At 56.3% G+C, this 25,744-nt stretch overlaps 1 long non-coding RNA gene across 1 annotated transcript in view; it reads left to right on the top strand.

The window, feature by feature from the left end:
* Window positions 1–17,613, top strand: part of LOC143942094 (uncharacterized) — a 37,603-nt gene extending 19,990 nt beyond the window's left edge. The window contains exon 2 of the long non-coding RNA XR_013264678.1: window positions 17,211–17,613. This is a non-coding gene — a long non-coding RNA (uncharacterized LOC143942094). The remainder of the gene's footprint in view (window positions 1–17,210) is intronic.
* The last annotated feature ends 8,131 nt before the right edge of the window (window positions 17,614–25,744 follow it).

Here is a 25,744-nt window from a genome sequence, read left to right as displayed (position 1 = left end):
GTCTGGATGTCACCTGGGGGGGCAAGTCTGGATGTCACATGGGGGGGCAAGTCTGGATTTCACATGGGGGGGCAAGTCTGGATATCACATGGGGGGCAAGTCTGGATGTCACATGGGGGGGCAAGTCTGGATTTCACATGGGGGGGCAAGTCTGGATTTCACATGGGGGGGGGGCAAGTCTGGATGTTACAAGGGGGAGGCAAGTCTGGATGTCACCCAGGGCAAGTCTGTCACAGGGAGGGCAGTCTGGATGTCTCACGGGCAAGTCTGTCACAGGGGGCAAGTCTGTATGTCACCCAGGGCAAGTCTGTCACAGGGACGGCAGTCTGGATGTCTCACGGGCAAGTCTGTCACAGGGGGCAAGTCTGTATGTCACCCAGGGCAAGTCTGTCACAGGGACGGCAGTCTGGATGTCTCACGGGCAAGTCTGTCACAGGGGGCAAGTCTGGATGTCACACGGGGCAAGTCTGGATGTCACCTGGTGGGGGGCAAGTCTGGATGTCACCTGGTGGGGGGCAAGTCTGGATGTCATCTGGTGGGGGGGCAAGTCTGGATGTCATCTGGTTGGGGGGCAAGTCTGGATGTCACCTGGTGGGGGGCAAGTCTGGATGTCACCTGGTAGGGGGCAAGTCTGGATGTCACCTGGTGGGGGGCAAGTCTGGATGTCACCTGGTGGGGGGCAAGTCTGGATGTCACCTGGTGGGGGGCAAGTCTGGATGTCACCTGGTGGGGGGCAAGTCTGGATGTCACCTGGGGGGGGCAAGTCTGGATGTCACCTGGGGGGGGGCAAGTCTGGATGTCACCTGGGGGGGGGCAAGTCTGGATGTCACCTGGTGGGGGGCAAGTCTGGATGTCACCTGGTGGGGGGCAAGTCTGGATGTCACCTGGTGGGGGGCAAGTCTGGATGTCACCTGGTGGGGGGCAAGTCTGGATGTCACCTGGTGGGGGGCAAGTCTGGATGTCACCTGGGGGGGCAAGTCTGGATGTCACATGGGGGGGCAAGTCTGGATTTCACATGGGGGGGCAAGTCTGGATATCACATGGGGGGGCAAGTCTGGATGTCACATGGGGGGCAAGTCTGGATTTCGCATGGGGGGGCAAGTCTGGATTTCACATGGGGGGGGGGCAAGTCTGGATTTCACATGGGGGGCAAGTCTGGATGTCACCTGGGGGGGCAAGTCTGGATGTCACCTGGGGGGGGCAAGTCTGGATGTCACCTGGTGGGGGGCAAGTCTGGATGTCACCTGGTGGGGGGCAAGTCTGGATGTCACATAGGGGGGGAAGTCTGGATGTCACATAGGGGAGGGGGGGCAAGTCTGCATGTCACATAGGGGAGGGGGGGCAAGTCTGGATGTCACATGGTGGCAAGTCTGGATGTCACATGGTGGCAAGTCTGGATGTCACAGCGGGGGGGGGCAAGTCTGGATGTCACAGCGGGGGGGCAAGTCTGGATGTCACAGTGGGGGGGCAAGTCTGGATGTTACAAGGGGGAGGCAAGTCTGGATGTCACCCAGAGCAAGTCTGTCACAGGGAGGGCAGTCTGGATGTCTCACGGGCAAGTCTGTCACGGGGGACAAGTCTGGATGTCACATGGGGGGGCAAGTCTGGATGTCACATAGGGAAGGGGGGCAAGTCTGGATGTCACATAGGGGAGGGGGGCTAAGACTGCATGTCACATAGGGGAGGGGGGGCAAGACTGGATGTCACATAGGGGAGGGGGGGCGACTGGATGTCACATAGGGGAGGGGGGGCAAGTCTGGATGTCACATAGGGGAGGGGGGGGCAAGTCTGGATGTCACATAGGGGAGGGGGGGCAAGTCTGGATGTCACATAGGGGAGGGGGGGCAAGACTGGATGTCACATAGGGGAGGGGGGGGACTGGATGTCACATAGGGGAGGGGGGGCAAGTCTGGATGTCACAGTGGGGGGGCAAGTCTGGATGTTACAAGGGGGAGGCAAGTCTGGATGTCACCCAGAGCAAGTCTGTCACAGGGAGGGCAGTCTGGATGTCTCACGGGCAAGTCTGTCACGGGGGACAAGTCTGGATGTCACATGGGGGGGCAAGTCTGGATGTCACATAGGGAAGGGGGGCAAGTCTGGATGTCACATAGGGGAGGGGGGGCAAGACTGGATGTCACATAGGGGAGGGGGGGCAAGACTGGATGTCACATAGGGGAGGGGGGGCGACTGGATGTCACATAGGGGAGGGGGGGCAAGTCTGGATGTCACATAGGGGAGGGGGGGGCAAGTCTGGATGTCACATAGGGGAGGGGGGGCAAGTCTGGATGTCACATAGGGGAGGGGGGCAAGACTGGATGTCACATAGGGGAGGGGGGGCGACTGGATGTCACATAGGGGAGGGGGGGCAAGTCTGGATGTCACATAGGGGAGGGGGGGGCAAGTCTGGATGTCACATAGGGGAGGGGGGCAAGTCTGGATGTCACATAGGGGAGGGGGGGCAAGTCTGGATGTCACATAGGGGAGGGGGGGCAAGTCTGGATGTCACATAGGGGAGGGGGGGGCAAGTCTGGATGTCACATAGGGGAGGGGGGCAAGTCTGGATGTCACACGGGGCAAGTCTGTTCCATGGTGGCCAGACTGGATGTTACATGGTGGCCAGTCTGGATGTCACATTAGGGGGGGCAATCTGGATGTCACTTGTTAGGGGCAACTTTTAAATAAGTTGCTCTTAGGTTTATATTGCTATGTCAAATTAATGCTTCTATAAGAATCATAACACGGAGTCTGATGTCTGTGTTACAGTCCGGAGCATATGAAGGACCGCGCCCTTTATTTCTTTCAAATGCCTTTTATAGACAGCAATAATCTTATCGATATTACCAAATGAGGTTAAGGTACAAAGAGTTTCTCATCAGTAAGCACGTAATGATTAGGGCAATCTGGATGTCACATATGGGGGGAGCAAGTCTGGATGTCACAGCGGGAGGTAGCAAGTCTGGATGTCACAGCGGGGGGGAGCAAGTCTGGATGTCACAGCGGGGGGGCAAGTCTGGATGTTACAAGGGGGAGGCAAGTCTGGATGTCACCCAGGCCAAGTCTGTCACAGGGAGGGCGGTCTGGATGGCTCACGGGCAAGTCTGTCACGGGGGGGCAAGTCTGGATGTCACATAGGGGAGAGGGTGGCAAGTCTGGATGTCACATAGGGGAGGGGGAGGGCAATTCTGGATGTCACATAGGGGAGGGGGGGGCAAGTCTGGATGTCACATAGGGGAGGGGGGGGCAAGTCTGGATGTCACATAGGGGAGGGGGGGCAAGTCTGGATGTCACATAGGGGAGGAGGGGCAAGTCTGGATGTCACACGGGGCAAGTCTGGATGTCACAGCGAGGGGGGGGCAAGTCTGGATGTCACAGCGAGGGGGGGCAAGTCTGGATGTCACAGCGAGGGGGGGCAAGTCTAGATGTCACAGCGAGGGGGGGGCAAGTCTGGATGTCACAGCGAGGGGGGGCAAGTCTGGATGTCACAGCGAGGGGCGGGGGGCAAGTCTTGATGTCACAGCGAGGGGCGGGGGGCAAGTCTGGATGTCACAGCGAGGGGGGGGGCAAGTCTGGATGTCACAGCGAGGGGGGGCAAGTCTGGATGTCACAGCGAGGGGGGGCAAGTCTGGATGTCACAGCGAGGGGGGGCAAGTCTGGATGTCACAGCGAGGGGGGGCAAATCTGGATGTCACAGCGAGGGGCGGGGGGCAAGTCTGGATGTCACAGCGAGGGGGGGGGCAAGTCTGGATGTCACAGCGAGGGGGGGGGCAAGTCTGGATGTCACAGCGAGGGGGGGGGCAAGTCTGGATGTCACAGCGAGGGGGGGGCAAGTCTGGATGTCACAGCGAGGGGGGGGGCAAGTCTGGATGTCACAGCGAGGGGGGGGGCAAGTCTGGATGTCACAGCGAGGGGGGGGCAAGTCTGGATGTCACAGCGAGGGGGGGGCAAGTCTGGATGTCACAGCGAGGGGGGGGGGCAAGTCTGGATGTTACAAGGGGGAGGCAAGTCTGGATGTCACCCAGGGCAAGTCTATCACAGGGAGGGCAGTCTGGATGTCTCACGGGCAAGTCTGTCACGGGGGGGCAAGTCTGTATGTTACCCAGGGCAAGTCTGTCACAGGGACGGCAGTCTGGATGTCTCACGGGCAAGTCTGTCACAGGGGGCAAGTCTGGATGTCACATAGGGGAGGGGGGGGCAAGTCTGGATGTCACATAGGGGAGGGGGGCAAGTCTGGATGTCACATAGGGGAGGGGGGGGCAAGTCTGGATGTCACATAGGGGAGGGGGGGCAAGTCTGGATGTCACATAGGGGAGGGGGGGGCAAGACTGGATGTCACATAGGGGAGGGGGGGCGACTGGATGTCACATAGGGGAGGGGGGGGCAAGTCTGGATGTCACATAGGGGAGGGGGGGCAAGTCTGGATGTCACATAGGGGAGGGGGGGGCAAGTCTGGATGTCACATAGGGGAGGGGGGCAAGTCTGGATGTCACACGGGGCAAGTCTGTTCCATGGTGGCCAGACTGGATGTTACATGGTGGCCAGTCTGGATGTCACATTAGGGGGGGCAATCTGGATGTCACTTGTTAGGGGCAACTTTTAAATAAGCAAGGGGGGGGGGCAAGTCTGGATGTCACAGCGAGGGGGGGGGCAAGTCTGGATGTCACAGCGAGGGGGGGGCAAGTCTGGATGTCACAGCGAGGGGGGGGCAAGTCTGGATGTCACAGCGAGGGGGGGGGGCAAGTCTGGATGTTACAAGGGGGAGGCAAGTCTGGATGTCACCCAGGGCAAGTCTATCACAGGGAGGGCAGTCTGGATGTCTCACGGGAAAGTCTGTCACGGGGGGGCAAGTCTGTATGTTATCCAGGGCAAGTCTGTCACAGGGACGGCAGTCTGGATGTCTCACGGGCAAGTCTGTCACAGGGGGCAAGTCTGGATGTCACACGGGGCAAATCTGTCACCTGGTGGGGGGCAAGTCTGGATGTCACATGGGGGGGCAAGTCTGGATGTCACAGCGGGGGGGGCAAGTCTGGATGTCACAGAGAGGGGGCAAGTCTGGATGTTACAAGGGGGTGGCAAGTCTGGATGTCACCCAGGGCAAGTCTGTCACGGGGGGGACAAGTCTGGATGTCACCCGGGGGTGGCAGTCTTGCTGTCACACGGGGCAAGTCTGTCACCTGGTGGGGGGCAAGTCTGGATGTCACATGGGGGGCAAGTCTGGATGTCACATAGGGGAGGGGGGCAAGTCTGGATGTCACATAGGGGAGGGGGGGCAAGTCTGGATGTCACATAGGGGGGGCAAGTCTGGATGTCACAGCGAGGGGGGGTCAAGTCTGGATGTCACAGCGAGGGGGGGGCAAGTCTGGATGTCACAGCGAGGGGGGGGCAAGTATGGATGTCACAGTGAGGGGGGGCAAGTCTGGATGTCACAGTGGGGGGGGCAAGTCTGGATGTCACAGCGAGGGGGGGCAAGTCTGGATGTCACAGCGAGGGGGGGGCAAGTCTGGATGTCACAGCGAGGGGGGGCAAGTCTGGATGTCACAGCGAGGGGGGGGCAAGTCTGGATGTTACAAGGGGAAGGCAAGTCTGGATGTCACCCAGGGCAAGTCTGTCACAGGGAGGGCAGTCTGGATGTCTCACGGGCAAGTCTGTCACGGGGGGGGCAAGTCTGTATGTCACCCAGGGCAAGTCTGTCACAGGGACGGCAGTCTGGATGTCTCACGGGCAAGTCTGTCACAGGGGGAAAGTCTGGATGTCACACGGGGCAAGTCTGTCACCTGGTGGGGGGCAAGTCTGGATGTCACCTGGTGGGGGGCAAGTCTGGATGTCATCTGGTGGGGGGGCAAGTCTGGATGTCACCTGGTGGGGGGCAAGTCTGGATGTCACCTGGGGGGGCAAGTCTGGATGTCACCTGTGGGGGCAAGTCTGGATGTCACATGGGGGGCAAGTCTGGATTTCACATGGGGGGCAAGTCTGGATGTCACATGGGGGGGCAAGTCTGGATGTCACATGGGGGGGCAAGTCTGGATTTCACATGGGGGGGGCAAGTCTGGATTTCACATGGGGGGCAAGTCTGGATTTCACATGGGGGGGCAAGTCTGGATTTCACATGGGGGGACAAGTCTGGATTTCACATGGGGGGGCAAGTCTGGATGTCACATGGGGGGCAAGTCTGGATTTCACATGGGGGGGCAAGTCTGGATGTCACATGGGGGGGGCAAGTCTGGATGTCACATAGGGGAGGGGGGCAAGTCTGGATGTTACACGGTGGCCAGTCTGGATGTCACACGGTGGCCAGTCTGGATGTCACACGATGGCCAGTCTGGATGTCACAGCGGGGGGGCGGCTAGTCTGGATGTCACAGCGGGGGTGGCAAGTCTGGATGTCACAGAGAGGGGGCAAGTCTGGATGTTACAAGGGGGAGGCAAGTCTGGATGTCACCCAGGGCAAGTCTGTCACAGGGAGGACAGTCTGGATGTCTCACGGGCAAGTCTGTCACGGGGGGGGACAAGTCTGGATGTCACCCGGGGGTGGCAGCCTTGATGTCACAGGGGGCAAGTCTGGATGTCACACGGGGCAAGTCTGTCACCTGGTGGGGGGCAAGTCTGGATGTCACATAGGGGAGGGGGGCAAGTCTGGATGTCACATAGGGGAGGGGGGGCAAGTCTGGATGTCACATGGGGGGGGCAAGTCTGGATGTCACATGGGGGGGCAAGTCTGGATGTCACATAGGGGGGGCAAGTCTGGATGTCACAGCGAGAGGGGGGGCAAGTCTGGATGTCACAGCGAGGGGGGGCAAGTCTGGATGTCACAGCGAGGGGGGGGCAAGTCTGGATGTCACAGCGAGGGGGGGGGCAAGTCTGGATGTCACAGCGAGGGGGGGGGCAAGTCTGGATGTCACAGCGAGGGGGGCGGGCAAGTCTGGATGTCACAGCGAGGGGGGCGGGCAAGTCTGGATGTCACAGCGAGGGGGGCGGGCAAGTCTGGATGTCACAGCGAGGGGGGGCAAGTCTGGATGTCACAGCGAGGAGGGGCAAGTCTGGATGTTACAAGGGGGAGGCAAGTCTGGATGTCACCCAAGGCAAGTCTGTCACACGGAGGGCAGTCTGGATGTCTCACGGGCAAGTTTGTCACGGGGGGCAAGTCTTGATGTCACAGGGGGCAAGTCTGGATGTCACACGGGGCAAGTCTGTCACCTGGTGGGGGGCAAGTCTGGATGTCACATAGGGGGGGGCAAGTCTGGATGTCACATAGGGGAGGGGGGGCAAGTCTGCATGTCACATAGGGGAGGGGGGGCAAGTCTGGATGTCACATGGTGGCAAGTCTGGATGTAACATGGTGGCAAGTCTGGATGTCACAGCGGGGGGGGCAAGTCTGGATGTCACAGCGGGGGGGGGCAAGTCTGGATGTCACAGTGGGGGGGCAAGTCTGGATGTTACATAGGGGGAGGCAAGTCTGGATGTCACCCAGAGCAAGTCTGTCACAGGGAGGGCAGTCTGGATGTCTCACGGGCAAGTCTGTCACGGGGGACAAGTCTGGATGTCACAGGGGGGGGCAAGTCTGGATGTCACATAGGGAAGGGGGGCAAGTCTGGATGTCACATAGGGGAGGGGGGGCAAGACTGGATGTCACATAGGGGAGGGGGGGCAAGTCTGGATGTCACATAGGGGAGGGGGGGGCAAGTCTGGATGTCACATAGGGGAGGGGGGGCAAGTCTGGATGTCACATAGGGGAGGGGGGGCAAGACTGGATGTCACATAGGGGAGGGGGGGCGACTGGATGTCACATAGGGGAGGGGGGGCAAGTCTGGATGTCACATAGGGGAGGGGGGGGCAAGTCTGGATGTCACATAGGGGAGGGGGGCAAGTCTGGATGTCACATAGGGGAGGGGGGGGCAAGTCTGGATGTCACATAGGGGAGGGGGGGCAAGTCTGGATGTCACATAGGGGAGGGGGGCAAGACTGGATGTCACATAGGGGAGGGGGGGCGACTGGATGTCACATAGGGGAGGGGGGGGCAAGTCTGGATGTCACATAGGGGAGGGGGGGCAAGTCTGGATGTCACATAGGGGAGGGGGGGGCAAGTCTGGATGTCACATAGGGGAGGGGGGCAAGTCTGGATGTCACACGGGGCAAGTCTGTTCCATGGTGGCCAGACTGGATGTTACATGGTGGCCAGTCTGGATGTCACATTAGGGGGGGCAATCTGGATGTCACTTGTTAGGGGCAACTTTTAAATAAGCAAGGGGGGGGGCAAGTCTGGATGTCACAGCGAGGGGGGGGGCAAGTCTGGATGTCACAGCGAGGGGGGGGCAAGTCTGGATGTCACAGCGAGGGGGGGGCAAGTCTGGATGTCACAGCGAGGGGGGGGGGCAAGTCTGGATGTTACAAGGGGGAGGCAAGTCTGGATGTCACCCAGGGCAAGTCTATCACAGGGAGGGCAGTCTGGATGTCTCACGGGCAAGTCTGTCACGGGGGGGCAAGTCTGTATGTTACCCAGGGCAAGTCTGTCACAGGGACGGCAGTCTGGATGTCTCACGGGCAAGTCTGTCACAGGGGGCAAGTCTGGATGTCACACGGGGCAAATCTGTCACCTGGTGGGGGGCAAGTCTGGATGTCACATGGGGGGGCAAGTCTGGATGTCACAGCGGGGGGGGGCAAGTCTGGATGTCACAGAGAGGGGGCAAGTCTGGATGTTACAAGGGAGTGGCAAGTCTGGATGTCACCCAGGGCAAGTCTGTCACGGGGGGGACAAGTCTGGATGTCACCCGGGGGTGGCAGTCTTGCTGTCACACGGGGCAAGTCTGTCACCTGGTGGGGGGCAAGTCTGGATGTCACATGGGGGGCAAGTCTGGATGTCACATAGGGGAGGGGGGCAAGTCTGGATGTCACATAGGGGAGGGGGGGGCAAGTCTGGATGTCACATAGGGGGGGCAAGTCTGGATGTCACAGCGAGGGGGGGTCAAGTCTGGATGTCACAGCGAGGGGGGGGCAAGTATGGATGTCACAGTGAGGGGGGGCAAGTCTGGATGTCACAGTGGGGGGGCAAGTCTGGATGTCACAGCGAGGGGGGGCAAGTCTGGATGTCACAGCGAGGGGGGGGCAAGTCTGGATGTCACAGCGAGGGGGGGCAAGTCTGGATGTCACAGCGAGGGGGGGGCAAGTCTGGATGTTACAAGGGGAAGGCAAGTCTGGATGTCACCCAGGGCAAGTCTGTCACAGGGAGGGCAGTCTGGATGTCTCACGGGCAAGTCTGTCACGGGGGGGGGGCAAGTCTGTATGTCACCCAGGGCAAGTCTGTCACAGGGACGGCAGTCTGGATGTCTCACGGGCAAGTCTGTCACAGGGGGAAAGTCTGGATGTCACACGGGGCAAGTCTGTCACCTGGTGGGGGGCAAGTCTGGATGTCATCTGGTGGGGGGGCAAGTCTGGATGTCATCTGGTGGGGGGGCAAGTCTGGATGTCATCTGGTTGGGGGGCAAGTCTGGATGTCACCTGGTGGGGGGCAAGTCTGGATGTCACCTGGTGGGGGGCAAGTCTGGATGTCACCTGGTGGGGGGCAAGTCTGGATGTCACCTGGTGGGGGGCAAGTCTGGATGTCACCTGGGGGGGGCAAGTCTGGATGTCACCTGGGGGGGCAAGTCTGGATGTCACCTGGTGGGGGGCAAGTCTGGATGTCACCTGGTGGGGGGCAAGTCTGGATGTCACCTGGTGGGGGGCAAGTCTGGATGTCACCTGGGGGGGCAAGTCTGGATGTCACCTGGGGGGGGCAAGTCTGGATGTCACCTGGTGGGGGGCAAGTCTGGATGTCACCTGGTGGGGGGCAAGTCTGGATGTCACCTGGTGGGGGGCAAGTCTGGATGTCACCTGGGGGGGCAAGTCTGGATGTCACCTGTGGGGGCAAGTCTGGATGTCACATGGGGGGGCAAGTCTGGATTTCACATGGGGGGCAAGTCTGGATGTCACATGGGGGGGCAAGTCTGGATGTCACATGGGGGGGCAAGTCTGGATTTCACATGGGGGGGGCAAGTCTGGATTTCACATGGGGGGCAAGTCTGGATTTCACATGGGGGGGCAAGTCTGGATTTCACATGGGGGGGGCAAGTCTGGATTTCACATGGGGGGGCAAGTCTGGATGTCACATGGGGGGCAAGTCTGGATTTCACATGGGGGGGCAAGTCTGGATGTCACATGGGGGGGGCAAGTCTGGATGTCACATAGGGGAGGGGGGCAAGTCTGGATGTTACACGGTGGCCAGTCTGGATGTCACACAGTGGCCAGTCTGGATGTCACACGATGGCCAGTCTGGATGTCACAGCGGGGGGGCGGCTAGTCTGGATGTCACAGCGGGGGTGGCAAGTCTGGATGTCACAGAGAGGGGGCAAGTCTGGATGTTACAAGGGGGAGGCAAGTCTGGATGTCACCCAGGGCAAGTCTGTCACAGGGAGGACAGTCTGGATGTCTCACGGGCAAGTCTGTCACGGGGGGGGACAAGTCTGGATGTCACCCGGGGGTGGCAGCCTTGATGTCACAGGGGGCAAGTCTGGATGTCACACGGGGCAAGTCTGTCACCTGGTGGGGGGCAAGTCTGGATGTCACATAGGGGAGGGGGGCAAGTCTGGATGTCACATAGGGGAGGGGGGGCAAGTCTGGATGTCACATGGGGGGGCAAGTCTGGATGTCACATAGGGGGGGCAAGTCTGGATGTCACATAGGGGGGGCAAGTCTGGATGTCACAGCAAGAGGGGGGGCAAGTCTGGATGTCACAGCGAGGGGGGCAAGTCTGGATGTCACAGCGAGGGGGGGGCAAGTCTGGATGTCACAGCGAGGGGGGGGGCAAGTCTGGATGTCACAGCGAGGGGGGGGGCAAGTCTGGATGTCACAGCGAGGGGGGCGGGCAAGTCTGGATGTCACAGCGAGGGGGGCGGGCAAGTCTGGATGTCACAGCGAGGGGGGGCAAGTCTGGATGTCACAGCGAGGAGGGGCAAGTCTGGATGTTACAAGGGGGAGGCAAGTCTGGATGTCACCCAAGGCAAGTCTGTCACACGGAGGGCAGTCTGGATGTCTCACGGGCAAGTTTGTCACGGGGGGCAAGTCTTGATGTCACAGGGGGCAAGTCTGGATGTCACACGGGGCAAGTCTGTCACCTGGTGGGGGGCAAGTCTGGATGTCACATAGGGGGGGGGCAAGTCTGGATGTCACATAGGGGAGGGGGGGCAAGTCTGCATGTCACATAGGGGAGGGGGGGGGCAAGTCTGGATGTCACATGGTGGCAAGTCTGGATGTAACATGGTGGCAAGTCTGGATGTCACAGCGGGGGGGGCAAGTCTGGATGTCACAGCGGGGGGGGCAAGTCTGGATGTCACAGTGGGGGGGCAAGTCTGGATGTTACATAGGGGGAGGCAAGTCTGGATGTCACCCAGAGCAAGTCTGTCACAGGGAGGGCAGTCTGGATGTCTCACGGGCAAGTCTGTCACGGGGGACAAGTCTGGATGTCACATGGGGACATGGGGGGGCAAGTCTGGATGTCACATAGGGAAGGGGGGCAAGTCTGGATGTCACATAGGGGAGGGGGGGCAAGACTGGATGTCACATAGGGGAGGGGGGGCAAGACTGGATGTCACATAGGGGAGGGGGGGCAAGACTGGATGTCACATAGGGGAGGGGGGGCAAGACTGGATGTCACATAGGGGAGGGGGGGCGACTGGATGTCACATAGGGGAGGGGGGGCAAGTCTGGATGTCACATAGGGGAGGGGGGGGCAAGTCTGGATGTCACAGCGGGGGGTAGCAAGTCTGGATGTCACAGCGGGGGGGGAGCAAGTCTGTATGTCACAGCGGGGGGGCAAGTCTGGATGTTACAAGGGGGAGGCAAGTCTGGATGTCACCCAGGCCAAGTCTGTCACAGGGAGGGCGGTCTGGATGTCTCACGGGCAAGTCTGTCACGGGGGGGCAAGTCTGGATGTCACATAGGGGAGAGGGTGGCAAGTCTGGATGTCACATAGGGGAGGGGGGAGGGCAATTCTGGATGTCACATAGGGGAGGGGGGGGCAAGTCTGGATGTCACATAGGGGAGGGGGGGGCAAGTCTGGATGTCACATAGGGGAGGGGGGGGCAAGTCTGGATGTCACATAGGGGAGGGGGGGCAAGTCTGGATGTCACATAGGGGAGGAGGGGCAAGTCTGGATGTCACACGGGGCAAGTCTGGATGTCACAGCGAGGGGGGGGGCAAGTCTGGATGTCACAGCAAGGGGGGGCAAGTCTGGATGTCACAGCGAGGGGGGGGGCAAGTCTGGATGTCACAGCGAGGGGGGGCAAGTCTGGATGTCACAGCGAGGGGGGCAAGTCTGGATGTCACAACGAGGGGGGCAAGTCTGGATGTCACAGCGAGGGGGGGGCAAATCTGGATGTCACAGCGAGGGGCGGGGGCAAGTCTGGATGTCACAGCGAGGGGGGGGGGCAAGTCTGGATGTCACAGCGAGGGGGGGCAAGTCTGGATGTCACAGCGAGGGGGGGCAAGTCTGGATGTCACAGCGAGGGGGGGGTCAAGTCTGGATGTCACAGCGAGGGGGGGCAAGTCTGGATGTCACAGCGAGGGGGGGCAAATCTGGATGTCACAGCGAGGGGCGGGGGGCAAGTCTGGATGTCACAGCGAGGGGCGGGGGGCAAGTCTGGATGTCACAGCGAGGGGGGGCAAGTCTGGATGTCACAGCGAGGGGGGGCAAGTCTGGATGTCACAGCGAGGGGGGGGCAAGTCTGGATGTCACAGCGAGGGGGGGCAAGTCTGGATGTCACAGCGAGGGGGGGGCAAATCTGGATGTCACAGCGAGGGGCGGGGGGCAAGTCTGGATGTCACAGCGAGGGGGGGGCAAGTCTGGATGTCACAGCGAGGGGGGGGCAAGTCTGGATGTCACAGCGAGGGGAGGGGCAAGTCTGGATGTCACAGCGAGGGGGGGCAAGTCTGGATGTCACAGCGAGGGGGGGGCAAGTCTGGATGTCACAGCGAGGGGGGCAAGTCTGGATGTCACAGCGAGGGAGGGGCAAGTCTGGATGTCACAGCGAGGGGAGGGGCAAGTCTGGATGTCACAGCGAGGGGGGGGCAAGTCTGGATGTCACAGCGAGGGGGGGCAAGTCTGGATGTCACAGCGAGGGGGGGGCAAGTCTGGATGTCACAGCGAGGGGGCAAGTCTGGATGTCACAGCGAGGGGGGGTCAAGTCTGGATGTCACAGCGAGGGGGGGTCAAGTCTGGATGTCACAGCGAGGGGGGGTCAAGTCTGGATGTCACCCAGGGCAAGTCTGTCACAGGGAGGGCAGTCTGGATGTCTCACGGGGCAAGTCTGTTAGCTGGTGGGGGCAAGCCTGGATGTCACATAGGGGGGGCAAGTCTGGATGTCACATAGGGGAGGTTGGGGCAAGTCTGCATGTCACATAGGGGAGGGGGGGCAAGTCTGGATGTCACACGGGGCAAGTCTGTTACATGGTGGCCAGTCTGGATGTCACTTGGTGGCCAGTCTGGATGTCACATGGTGGCAAGTCTGGATGTCACAACGGGGGGGGGGGGGGGGCGCGGCAAGTCTGGATGTCACAGCGGGGGGGGCAAGTCTGGATGTTACAGCGGGGGTGGGCAAGTCTGGATGTCACAGAGAGGGGGCAAGTCTGGATGTTACAAGGGGGAGGCAAGTCTGGATGTCACCCAGGGCAAGTCTGTCACAGGAGGGCAGTCTGGATGTCTCACGAGCAAGTCTGTCACGGGGGGGGATAAGTCTGGATGTCACCCGGGGGTGGCAGTCTTGATGTCACGGGGGGGCAAGTCTGGATGTCACACGGGGCAAGTCTGTCACCTGGTGGGAGGGCAAGGCTGGATGTCGCATGGGGGGCAAGTCTGGATGTTGCATAGGGGAGGCAAGTCTGGATGTTGCATAGGGGGGACAAGTCTGGATGTTGCATAGGGGGGGCAGGTCTGGATGTCGCATAGGGGGAGCAAGTCTGGATGTCGCATAGGGGGGGCAAGTCTGGATGTCGCATGGGTGGGCAAGTCTGGATGTGGCATAGGGGGGCAAATCTGGATGTGGCATAGGGGGGGCAAATCTGGATGTGGCATAGGGGGGGCAAATCTGGATGTGGCATAGGGGGGGCAAGTCTGGATGTGGCATAGGGGGGCAAGTCTGGATGTGGCATAGGGGGGCAAGTCTGGATGTCGCATGGGGGGGCAAGTCTGGATGTCGCATGGGGGGGCAAGTCTGGATGTCGCATAGGGGGGAGCAAGTCTGGCAGTCGCATAGGGGGGAGCAAGTCTGGCCGTCGCATAGGGGGGAGCAAGTCTGGCCGTCGCATAGGGGGAGCAAGTCTGGCCGTCGCATAGGGGGAGCAAGTCTGGCCGTCGCATAGGGGGGAGCAAGTCTGGGCCATCGCATAGGGGGGAGCAAGTCTGGCCGTCGCATAGGGGGGAGCAAGTCTGGCCGTCGCATAGGGTGGGGCAAGTCTGGCCGTCGCATAGGGTGGGGCAAGTCTGGCCGTCGCATAGGGTGGGGCAAGTCTGGCCGTCGCATAGGGTGGGGCAAGTCTGCCGTCGCATAGGGTGGGGCAAGTCTGGCCGTCGCATAGGGTGGGGCAAGTCTGGCCGTCGCATAGGGTGGGGCAAGTCTGGCCATCGCATCGGGGGACGGGGCAATCTGGATGTCGCATCGGGGGACGGGGCAATCTGGATGTCGCATCGGGGGACGGGGCAATCTGGATGTCGCATCGGGGGACGGGGCAATCTGGATGTCGCATCGGGGGGGCATCTGGATGTCGCATTGGGGGGGGCAATCTGGATGTCACATTGGGGGGGCAATCTGGATGTTGCATTGGGGGGGGCAATCTGGATGTCGCATTGGGGGGTGCAATCTGGATGTCGCATTGGGGGGGCAATCTGGATGTCGCATTGGGGGGACAATCTGGATGTCGCATTGGGGGGACAATCTGGATGTCACATTGGGGGGGCAATCTGGATGTCACATTGGGGGGGCAATCTGGATGTCGCATTGGGGGGGCAATCTGGATGTCGCATTGGGGGGGCAATCTGGATGTCGCATTGGGGGGGACAGTCTGGATGTCACAGGGGGGCCTCAGGCTGCACTGGCTGGGTGTCATGGGGGGCCACAGGCTGCATGCCACAGGAGGTACGCGATGGTTGGCACAGGCTGCCTGGATGTCAGAGGACAGCCCTGCATTATAAGGGGTGATACCTATTTTCACGGCCTGCATTACTTGGGGATACCTATTTTCAGGGATGCACCAAAATTTCGACCTCTGAAACATATCGGCTGAAAATGGCCCTTTTGGCAAAAAGCCGAAAGAGAATACCCGCCGATACTTGCACGGAAAATTGGGTGGGATGGGGCTCCACCTATCAGGGGGGCTTCCTAGATCATAGAAAAGAGGAGAGCCGCTGCCTGTTCTATTATAGCGCCGGGAACATCACAGCTTTCATTTCAATAGCTGTGTGTTCCCCCCGCTGTGCGCCGTCACATACAGCCCCTCTCCCTTGTCCGGGCACTTTGATAGACAGATCACCCATTTGATCTGTCTATCAAAGTGCCCGGACAAGGGAGAGGGGCTGTATGTGACGGCGCACAGCGGGGGGAACACACAGCTATTGAAATGAAACCTGTGATGTTCCCGGCGCTATAATGAAACAGGCGGCGGCTCTCCCTTCACTGGCTGCAATGGCGACACTGGCTGCACTACCGGGGACACTGGCTGGCTGCATCTGACGGGGACTGGTGAGGCTGCATTGATCTCTTGTATCGTGTCCCCAATCTCTGATCATCTTCTGTATAAAAATATTTTTAAAAACAGTCACTTTCGGTATCAGTGTTATTAGGTTTTCTGGATCAAGGAAGATTTATTTTCGGTATCGGTTTCGGCACCAAAAAACCCACTCGGTGCATCCTTACCTATTCTCACGGCCTGCATTACTAGAGGGGATACCTATTTTAAATGCTGTCATTACAACAAGAGGGATGCCTATTTTCACGGCCTGTAATATTATAAGAGGGGATACAGAATTTCACGACCTGCATTAGTACTATTGTGGGAGGACACAAACTTAACCCCCCAACTGTCATAGAGGGGGAAAAAAAGGAAAGCGGTAGCAGTTATTATTGTCATTAGTTGGGGGTGACGTGTATTAGTGACAGGGGCTCAGTCTGGTGTTTCAGTTGGACGGGGGTCAGTCTGAGGTGTCAGTAGTTTATTATGGGGGGTGTCAGTCTAGGGGGTGGTGATCTATCTGTGTAGCCAGCGGTTGGGGTAATTCCTAATTTTTTGTGGTTTGAAATAGGTATGTTTCCTCACTCCTCAGTGTACTTATTATATTTCAATTAAACTATTTTATACAAACTTTGTGACGGAGTTCACACTATTGCGAATTGGATGAGGGTTTCCACCGCATCCAATGCACATAGCAGGAGATTGTGACGACTCTCTATGGAGCCGCTTCACACATCTCTGCAGTCTCCAGTGTGAATTGCACAGGAGTCCTGCGCATCTTTTCATTCATTTCAGGTATGAATTCAGCCAACATTGGACCTGAAACATTGAATGGAGACGCACCGGACTCCTGCTGTGAGCCGCTGCATTCCCCATGTGAGCCCAGCCAGTTCTAAATGGAAATTTAAATCCCTGGCCCACCCATTTTTTAGTTAAAGCGGAGGTCCACCCTAAAATGGACCTTCCGCTCATCGGAATCCTCCCCCTCTCCGGCGCCACAATTGGCACCTTTCGGGGGGGAGGGGGGGTGCAGTTACCTGGATAATCCAGGTAACTGCACCCACTTCCGGGATAGCTCTCTGCGGAAAGGGGCGTAGATTACGATCCTTTCCGCAAGTGCCCGCCCCCTTCCGCAAGTGCCCCGCTGCCTGCTGGGAAACACACAGATCCCAGAGGCAGTAGGGGCCGAAAGGCTCCATTTCCTGATTCCCATACCTAAGATGGCGGCGGCAGCACCCGAGTGACGATCTAGAGATCGGCTTCGGGTGCCGACATCGCGGGCGCGCTGGACAGGTATGTGTCACTATTTTAAAAGTCAGCAGCTGCAGTATTTGTAGCTGCTGACTTTAAAAAAAAAAAAACGCGGAGTCCCGGCGGACTCCCGCTTTAACCAACGTTAGAGGTATGTTACCATGTATCTCTAAATTTGTCAGTTTCTGACTCTTCAATGTTTTTCTTTTTCAGCTTCCCCCATCTGTTTTGGCTGTCGCCATGCAGATCTGCAATTTTCTCATTCGCCCGTGATTGGCCGTGTACTTTTGAAGTGGAAACATATATTACAATTCTTTATACAGCTCACCTTTACATTTTTCCAATCTTGTATCGTCCATCAGCATGAATGGTTTCTACAATCAAGCTGACCTGGTCCACCCTTCCTTTCCTAATCCTAGCTTTTCTTTGTTAGGGGTATTGGGGCCCACTTTTTATTTTTATTTTTTTTGGTAAACGTGGTTAAATACTTAAATGGACTATTGTATACTGTGAGTCTTGCTGTGTGAGCTTGTGTCGGGTATTTATTTACTTATGTTTTTGTTTTCATGCCACATTTTTTGAATAAAATTCACTGTTTTTAAAAGTTTAAAAATAATATGCTTTTAACATCAATAAAATGGTCAGTGCCTTTTTTTTTGCTCATACTCTTGTCTTGTTGCTTATTTCCTTAACTTTTTGTCTTTTAGTTTTTGACCTCCAGAAGGTTTTACCCCCTTTATGACCATAATATTGTTTGCTATCCAGCACTGTGCTACTTTCACGCTGGGGGCATCGGCGGTAAAGTGCCACTTTACCGTTGTTTTAGCGGCGTTATTTGGCCACTAGCTGGGTGCTTTTAACCTCCGCCAGCAGCCAAAAAAATCACTTTGTCGGCGGTATGGAGAGGCTGCCCACTGATTTCCAATGGGTAGGGGCGCTGTAGGAGCGATGTGTACACCGCTCCTACAGCACCTCAAAGATGCGGCTAGCAGGACTTTTTTTTACCATTCTGCCAGCGCACCGCTACATGGGTTAGATTAGAAGAGATGGAGGCCCAGAGACATGTCCAGGGTACACAGAGGATACGTGGGATAGATTAGATGGGATGGATGTCCAGGGAAAACAGAGGAGGCCTCCATCCCTTCTAATCTCCCATGTATCCTCTGTTTACTCTGGACATGTCTCTGGGCCTCCATCCCTCTGCGAACCCCGATGTACAGGACAATGCTGCAGACCCTGATGTAAGTGGGAGAAGGGGGTCCCTGTCCCCAAGAGGTAGAAAAGGGATCCCCGTCCTCAGAGGTAGGGGGGAAGGGGGTCCCTGTCCCCAAGAGAGAAGGGTGTCCCTGTCCTCGGAGGGGTGGAAGGGTGTCCCTGTCCTCGGAGGGGTGGAAGGGTGTCCCTGTCCTCGGAGGGGTGGAAGGGTGTCCCTGTCCTCGGGGACGATGGAGTGGGATATGGGATGGTCTCACTTACCATGACATGCAGGTCCCTCATTTATGGTCGTCTGGGCTCCCTCGAGCAGCACGGATGGGTGATCAGCATATCCCCAGGGAGCACAGCTACGGCTTGACAATCTGGCAGCAATTGATGGGTACAGTGGCGGCAATTTATGGGCACAGTGGTTGCATTTGCTGGGCGCAGTGAGGCGGCGTTTGCTGGGCGCAGTGAGGCGGCGTTTGCTGGGGGTAGTGAAGTGTTTCCTGGATGCAGTGAGGCGGCATTTTTTGGGCACAGTGAGGCGGCTTTTTTGGGCACAGTGAGGCGGAATTTGCTGGGTGCAGTGAGGCGTTTGCTGGGCACAGGTTGCATTTTCTGGGCGCAGTGAGGTGTTGGCTGGGAACAGTGAGGTGGCGTTTTGGGCGCAGTGAGATGTTTGCTGGGCACAATGAGCCATTTTCTGGGTGCAGTGAGGCATTTGCTGGGCACAGTGGCAGCGTATTTATTGGCAGAACAATGTACTGTACGTGTAATCAGTGCTATGCATGGGGGCCAGCCCCCTCTCCAAGCTCCTCTCTATCTCCCCCCCTCCCACTAACTCTCCGCCTCCACCCGCCCCCTCGAGTCCATAATTTTTCTGGACCCTGGACATACATAAGATTCGCGCATGCGCTTATTTCTCAAACAGCTCCCGCGCATGCGCGATCAAGGGCTGTGAAATTGTGCATGCGCAGCAAAGCCCCACCATCAGCTTGTGTAGCGCGATTAGATCCCGCGCATGTGCTGTTAATAGTGAAGTGGCGCATGCACGGTAAAGCCCCGCCGTCAGCTGTTTCAGTGACGGAGCGGCACCGGAATTGACGGGGTTTGCTTTTTTTTCTTTTCTTTTACACACTACACCGGCCCCTACCCTCATTCTTGCCTAGGCCAGATTAACATGTTTTATTGCTGCAGCCTCTGCCTGCATAAGGCTGGATTCACATCTATGCATTTTTTGTGCTTTTTGCAGATTTGCACTACAGTCCAATTAACATGGTTTCCTATGGGATATGTTCTGTACTGCAAATCTGAAAAATGCAAAAAGCACTAAAACTACATAGGTGTGAATCCAGCCTTAGATATCCCGGGAGGCATCGGTGTTCATAGAGGAGCAAGAGGCAGCTGCAAGAACCACGAAGAAACAGCTGGCTGTCTGGTGTCAGAGGGGAAGAGGGTGGCACGGTACTCAGCATACAGACAATGGTGGATGGAAAAGTATGTTATAGAGGAACTGACATCTTAAAAAAAAAATGGCAACTACAAATACAGTAGCGGCTGACTTTTAAAGTGGTTGTAAACCCCCCCCCCCCCCCCCCCCCCCGAAAAAAAGAACCCTGCAAGACAAAGGCATAATGAGCGAGTATGCATTGCATACTCGCTCATTATGAAATTACTTACCTTAGATCAAAGCTGTTGCAGCGCTCCTCTTGCACCTCTGTGACCGGCGATATGTCTCCAGTAGGGATGAGCTCCGGCGTGTTCTCATATTCCACGCGCCGAGCCCGCCAGGAAGTCGGCACTGCGCTAATCACAGGCAGTGAGACATTTCCCAATCTCAGCAGCCGTGCGTCAGGAAATGTCTCACTGCCTGTGATTAGCGCAAAGCCGACTTCCTGGCGGGCTCTGCACATGGAGTGTGCGAACATGCCGGAGCTCATCCTTAGTCTCCAGGAGTTATTTCAGGGTTCACGGACTCAAGCGCTGTGATTAGCCGGAGCCGTGATAATGTCACGGCTGCTGAAGAAACAGCACAAGCGCCGATGATGTTGGCGGCATATATGCAGAGGCGGCTCTAGGCTTTGTGAGGCCTTAGGCAAAACTTAAACATGAGACCCCCCCTCATGCCCATAATAGGACAAATAATTCAAGCACTAAAAATTAACTGTATAAGGAGGGTACAGAGGGAGGGTAAGTGGATACAGTACAGAGGGCAGGAGGGAACAGTACAGGGGGGAGGGTAAGTGGACGAAGTACAGGGGGCAGGAGGGTACAGTACAGGGGGGAGGGTAAGTGGACAAAGTACAGGGGGCAGGAGGGTACAGTACAGGGGGAGGGTAAGTGGACACAGTACAGGGGGCAGGAGGGAACAGTACAGGGGGGAGGGTAAGTGGACAAAGTACAGGGGGCAGGAGGGTACAGTACAGGGGGAGGGTAAGTGGACACAGTACAGGCGGTAGGAGGGTACAGTACAGGGGGAGGGTAAGTGGACACAGTACAGGCGGTAGGAGGGTACAGTACAGGGGGAGGGTAAGTGGACACAGTACAGGGGGCAGGAGAGTACAGTGCAGGGGGAGGGTAAGTGGACAAAGTACAGGGGGAAGGTAAGTGGACAAAGTACAGGGGGCAGGGGGGTACAGTACAGGGGGAGGGTAAGTGGACACAGTACAGGGCGCAGTAGTGTACAGTACAGGGGGAGGGTAAGTGTACACGGTACAGGGGGAAGGGGGGTACAGTACAGGGGGAGGGTAAGTGGACACAGTACAGGCAGCAGGAGGGTACAGTAAAGGGGGGTGGGTAAGTTGACACAGTACAGGGGGCAGGAGAGTACAGTACAGGGGGAGGTTAAGTGGACACAGTACAGGCGGCAGGAAGGTACAGTACAGGGGGAGGGTAAATGGACACAGTACAGGGGGCAGGAGAGTACAGTACAGGGGGAGGCTAAGTGGACACAGTACAGGGGCAGGAAAGTACAGTACAGGGGGAGGGTAAGTGGATAAAGTACAGCGGGCAGGGGGGTACAGTACAGGGGGAGGGTAAGTGGGCACAATACAGGGGGCAGGAGGGTATAGTACAGGGGGAGGGTAATTGGACACAGTACAGGGGGTGGGGGTACAGTACAGGGAGAGGGTAAGTGGACACAGTACAGGCAGCAGGAGGGTACAGTACAGGGGGAGGGTAAGTGGGCACAGTACAGGGGGCAGGAGGGTACAGTACAGGGGAAGGGTAAGTGGGCACAGTACAGGGGGGAGGAGAGTATAGTACAGGGGGAGGGTAAGTGGACACAGTACAGGGGCAGGAGGGGGGTACAGTACAGGGGGAGGGGAAGTGGACACCGTACAGGGGCAGGAGGGTACAGTACAGGGGGAGGGCAAGTGGACACCCTACAGGGGGCAGGAGGGTACAGTACAGGGGGAGGGTAAGTGTACACAGTACAGGGGGCAGGAGAGTACAGTACAAGGGGAGGGCAAGGGGGCACAGTACAGGGGGCAGGAGAGTATGGTATAGGGACAGTAATGTATAATACAGAGCTGCTCTCACAGATCTTAGCTATTCTGACAAGCTGTCACTGGGGAAAGAAAGAAAAGAACATCCATCATAAAAGTGTGTACCACAGTAAAATGTTATATAGTGTGATAGAGATATCAAGAATAAGTAATATATGTACATTCCGAAGTGCTGGTACAATAAATAATAAGCATAAAACATACATGTCACACAAAAAAATCCAACAAAACTGTGCTGTGATAAACGTGTAAAGACCCACTGCAAACTATTTGCTCGGACTTCAGTGTACCATCACCAAAACAAAGCATATACCATTTGCTTACCAAAAAAATTAGACTCCTTAAACTTATTAGGTCACATGCACTTGTCATCAGCTGGATATTTACAACCACTTCACTCAAAAAACAGCACTGCAGGCATAGTATCTTGGTCCGGTACCAACCACAGGGAACCCCCGTAAATGCAAAGAATAAAGCAACACCAGGACAAGTAAACAATTTGTTGCTTTATCCCAGTAAATTTGCTGTAAGTACATTACTTTAATAAAGCAGATAATAAATGTCCTGATAATGCATACAATATGTTATTATTCTTTGCATACACGGGGTTGCTGTGGTTGGTACCTAACCAGGCAGAGTGGTGAAAGGACGCTCCTGGGAGAAAGTTATTATAACTGCCTTGTCACTTTTTGAGTGAAGTGGCTGTAAATATCCCGCAGATGACAAGTGCATGTAACTTCAAAAATTTAAGGAATCACATTTTTTGGTAAGCAAATGGTATGTGCTTTGTTTTGGTGATGGCACACCGAAGTCTGTGCAAACAGCTTGCAGTGGATATGCACAAGATTGTGACAGAACAATTGGAGTATGTGTGTGCGTCTGTATATATATAATTCTTGACATCTATCACATTGCACTTTAGGCACTTTCACATGAAGGATCCAATCGGGTCCACCTGTAATATTTTCAGGCAGACCTGATCGGACCCTCCATTCTCTTCTATGGAGCGGTGGATGTAAATGGACTTTTGCCACTTACACCCACCTACCTTCAATCTGACCCAACAAAAACAAACTGAAGGGGGATCCATTACCCTCTGTCTGGGCTGATCAGGATGAATGTCAGTTGGGTATAAACAGACAGTCTGACTGCACATAGAGCAGTATGGGCTGTGTGTGTGTCCGCTTGGCATAAGTGAAGCAAATACAGACCTGTTAACCTCTTGCTCTGCTCGGAGGGTAGTCAGCAGACAGACTCCCTGCTGAGCAAAGCAGAGTCTGTCCCACGTAAAAGGGGCCTCATTGATGTCTTGTTTTGTCCCATCACCTTTGCTCTGTCTGCCCCCATGTATTCTCTAACTGTCATCATCTCTCTTATTCCCATGCTCTGTCCTTATATCCCCTTCTCTGCCCAATCTATGCCTCCTCTATCTCTAGATGGTCCCTATTATGTACATGCAGCAGGCTGTGTAATCAGTACAGTCCGACATGATACAGCACCTTACCTCTACCCTCCTCTTAGGATCCATGCCATTCCTCCTACTGTGTCTGCTGGCCCCTCCCCCGGTCTCACTCGGCCCCTCCCCCCTCCTCTCACTTACTTCCAGTTCACCAACCAGTTTGCTGGAATGGAGGCAGTTCTGGTACCGCCCACGTGGGAGGAGATTCTCTTGGATAGAAGCAGCAACTGATCGATGTGCTGAAATGAAAGGCCATCATCTGCCTTTCATGTGGGAGGAGGAGGGGCCGCGGAAGCTCATGAAAGTTAGTGTGGAAGCTGAAGCTTGCAGTTCCCGGCGCTGCATGTTACCGGTCTGATGTCTGCTTTGCTGAGAAGGGCGCTGCCGGCATAAGCACTTGAAGGACCATCAGCTTCAGTGCCCCCCTCTCCTGCCGCCCTAAGGTGGCCTTATACTAACGCCAGCGGCCAGCCCTGCTGAGTGTCTCTCTCTGTGATCCGGAGCTGTAAGCCTCAGAGGTGGCTCTCTAATTAGACAGATCAGGCAGCCGCGAGGCCCCTCCCAGTGCGGGGCCTAAGGCGACCGTCTAATATGCCTAATTAGAGAGCCGCCTCTGCATATATGGTAAATATCTCCTAAACCTTGCAGGTTTAGGAGATATTTACAGTACCTACAGGTAAGACTTATTATAGGCTCACCTGTACAAGTGGTGTAACTGGGTTTGCAGCCACTTTAATATACATGCACTTACCAGGCCAGGAGTCTGTGTGCTGTTTTCACCTGGGCCGGTACTCCGCCAGTTTTTGGGCCCCCAGCACCACCATCTTGGCTGTACAAAACCAGTTATGACTTTCTTGACGGTTCACAGCAACCTCTCTACTGCGCATGCCCTGGACAAGCTGCACTTTAAGCCCCCGTACATACGGTCGGAGAATCCGTCGGAATGTGTCCTATCGGACCGTGTTGTCGGATAATCCGACTGTGTGTGGTATGCATCGGACTGTTTCCGTTGGAATATCCGTCGGACCAAATTTTCCAACTTGCTGGAAATATTTTCCGACAAACTGGTCCGATAGGACATACTCCGATCATGTGTAGAGATTTCCGATCGGACAAAGTGCCACGCATGCTCAGATCAAATTCCTACATCAAAGCTATTGGATACTAGCTTGAATGTAGTCCCATCGTAACGAAATTACGTCATCACGTTCTGAAAGATCGGATCTTTCGACAACTTTGTCTGACCGTGTGTATGCAACAGTTTCGGACAAGATCCGACGGACAAAATCCGACGGATTTGGTTGTCGGAATTTCCGACCGTGTGTACAAGGGCTAAGACTGGTCCTGCAGCCTCCTGGGACATGTGACGTGTTGAGGGTTGGGGGGATCTCAACTTCTGCATTTCTCATGTAGGAGAGGATTGTGGGAGTAGGAACCTGTCAGAAAATGGTACCCACTCCAAGAAAAAAAAGAAAATATTGATAAGAGAGTAGGAGGATGAGCGGAACTTTCACTTTTAAGTGAAATTCTGCTTTAATTGAGGACAATCAGCATGACAATAGGAGGATATTCAGATGAATGAGCTGGGGGTTGGTGACGCATTGCAATGTTATTAATGTTAGCGCCTCAGTGCCCATGCTTCAATGATCAATAGAGGGTTGCAGCAATCATTTTGTGACACATCTGATTTTGGGACATTTTAGTGTGTCAGAAGAACAATGATTTCGGTGGGCTGCCTTAATGCAATGCACATTAACCGCTTAAGGACCAGCCGCTGCAGTTATAGTGTGGCTGGTTGACTCCCCTGGGTGAGCCGTCATAGCTGTGCGTCGGCCACTTTAAGAGCACTAGGGTGCGCCCATGGCGCGATGACAGAGCCTATGCTCATGCCCGGCGGTCGCTCCTGAGAGAGACAAAACGGAGGTCTGTCTATGTAAACAGACAGATCTTTGTTCTGTCAGAGGCGAGGAGACCGATCTGTTCCTACTGCTTAGGAACAATGGTCGGTCCCCTCCCCCAGGCAGTCCCATCCCTCCACAGTTATAGACACTCCCTAGGACACACACTTAACCCCTTGATTGCCCCCTAGTGTTATCCCCTTCCCTACCAATGACATTTATACATTAAAGCGGAGTTCCACCCAAAAGTAGAACTTCTGCTCATTTGTCTCATCTCCCTCTCCGGTGTCACAATTGGCACCATTCGAGGGGGGGGGGCAAGTTACCTGTCTTTAACAGGTATCCTGTTCCCACTTCCAGGAATCCGGGCCGTGGGGCTCCCTCCTCCTCTCCCTGTAGCCAGGCCAGTAGGAGAGAGGAGCGGCGCCTCGCAAATGCACAGTAGGGTTCCCGGCGTGCAGCTATAAGGCAATGCTGCCAGGTACCCTTACCCGTAATTGTGGCGGCAGCACACGACAGCTGATGGAAACATCAGCTGCGGTGCCGACATTGCTGGACTCCAGGACAGGCAAGTGTCCTATTGTTAAAAGCCAGCAGCTGCAGTATGTGTAGCTGCTGGCTTCTAATTTTTTTTTGGGGTGGTGCGGAACACCGCTTTAATCAATGGCTATTTTTTGCTCTGATCGC

Source organism: Lithobates pipiens, unplaced genomic scaffold (genome assembly GCF_037356315.1).
Source record: "Lithobates pipiens isolate NorthernLeopardFrog02 unplaced genomic scaffold, aLitPip1_a1.2 Scaffold_10, whole genome shotgun sequence".
Lineage (NCBI taxonomy): Eukaryota > Metazoa > Chordata > Amphibia > Anura > Ranidae > Lithobates > Lithobates pipiens.
This window is presented reverse-complemented; position numbering and strand designations above follow the sequence as displayed.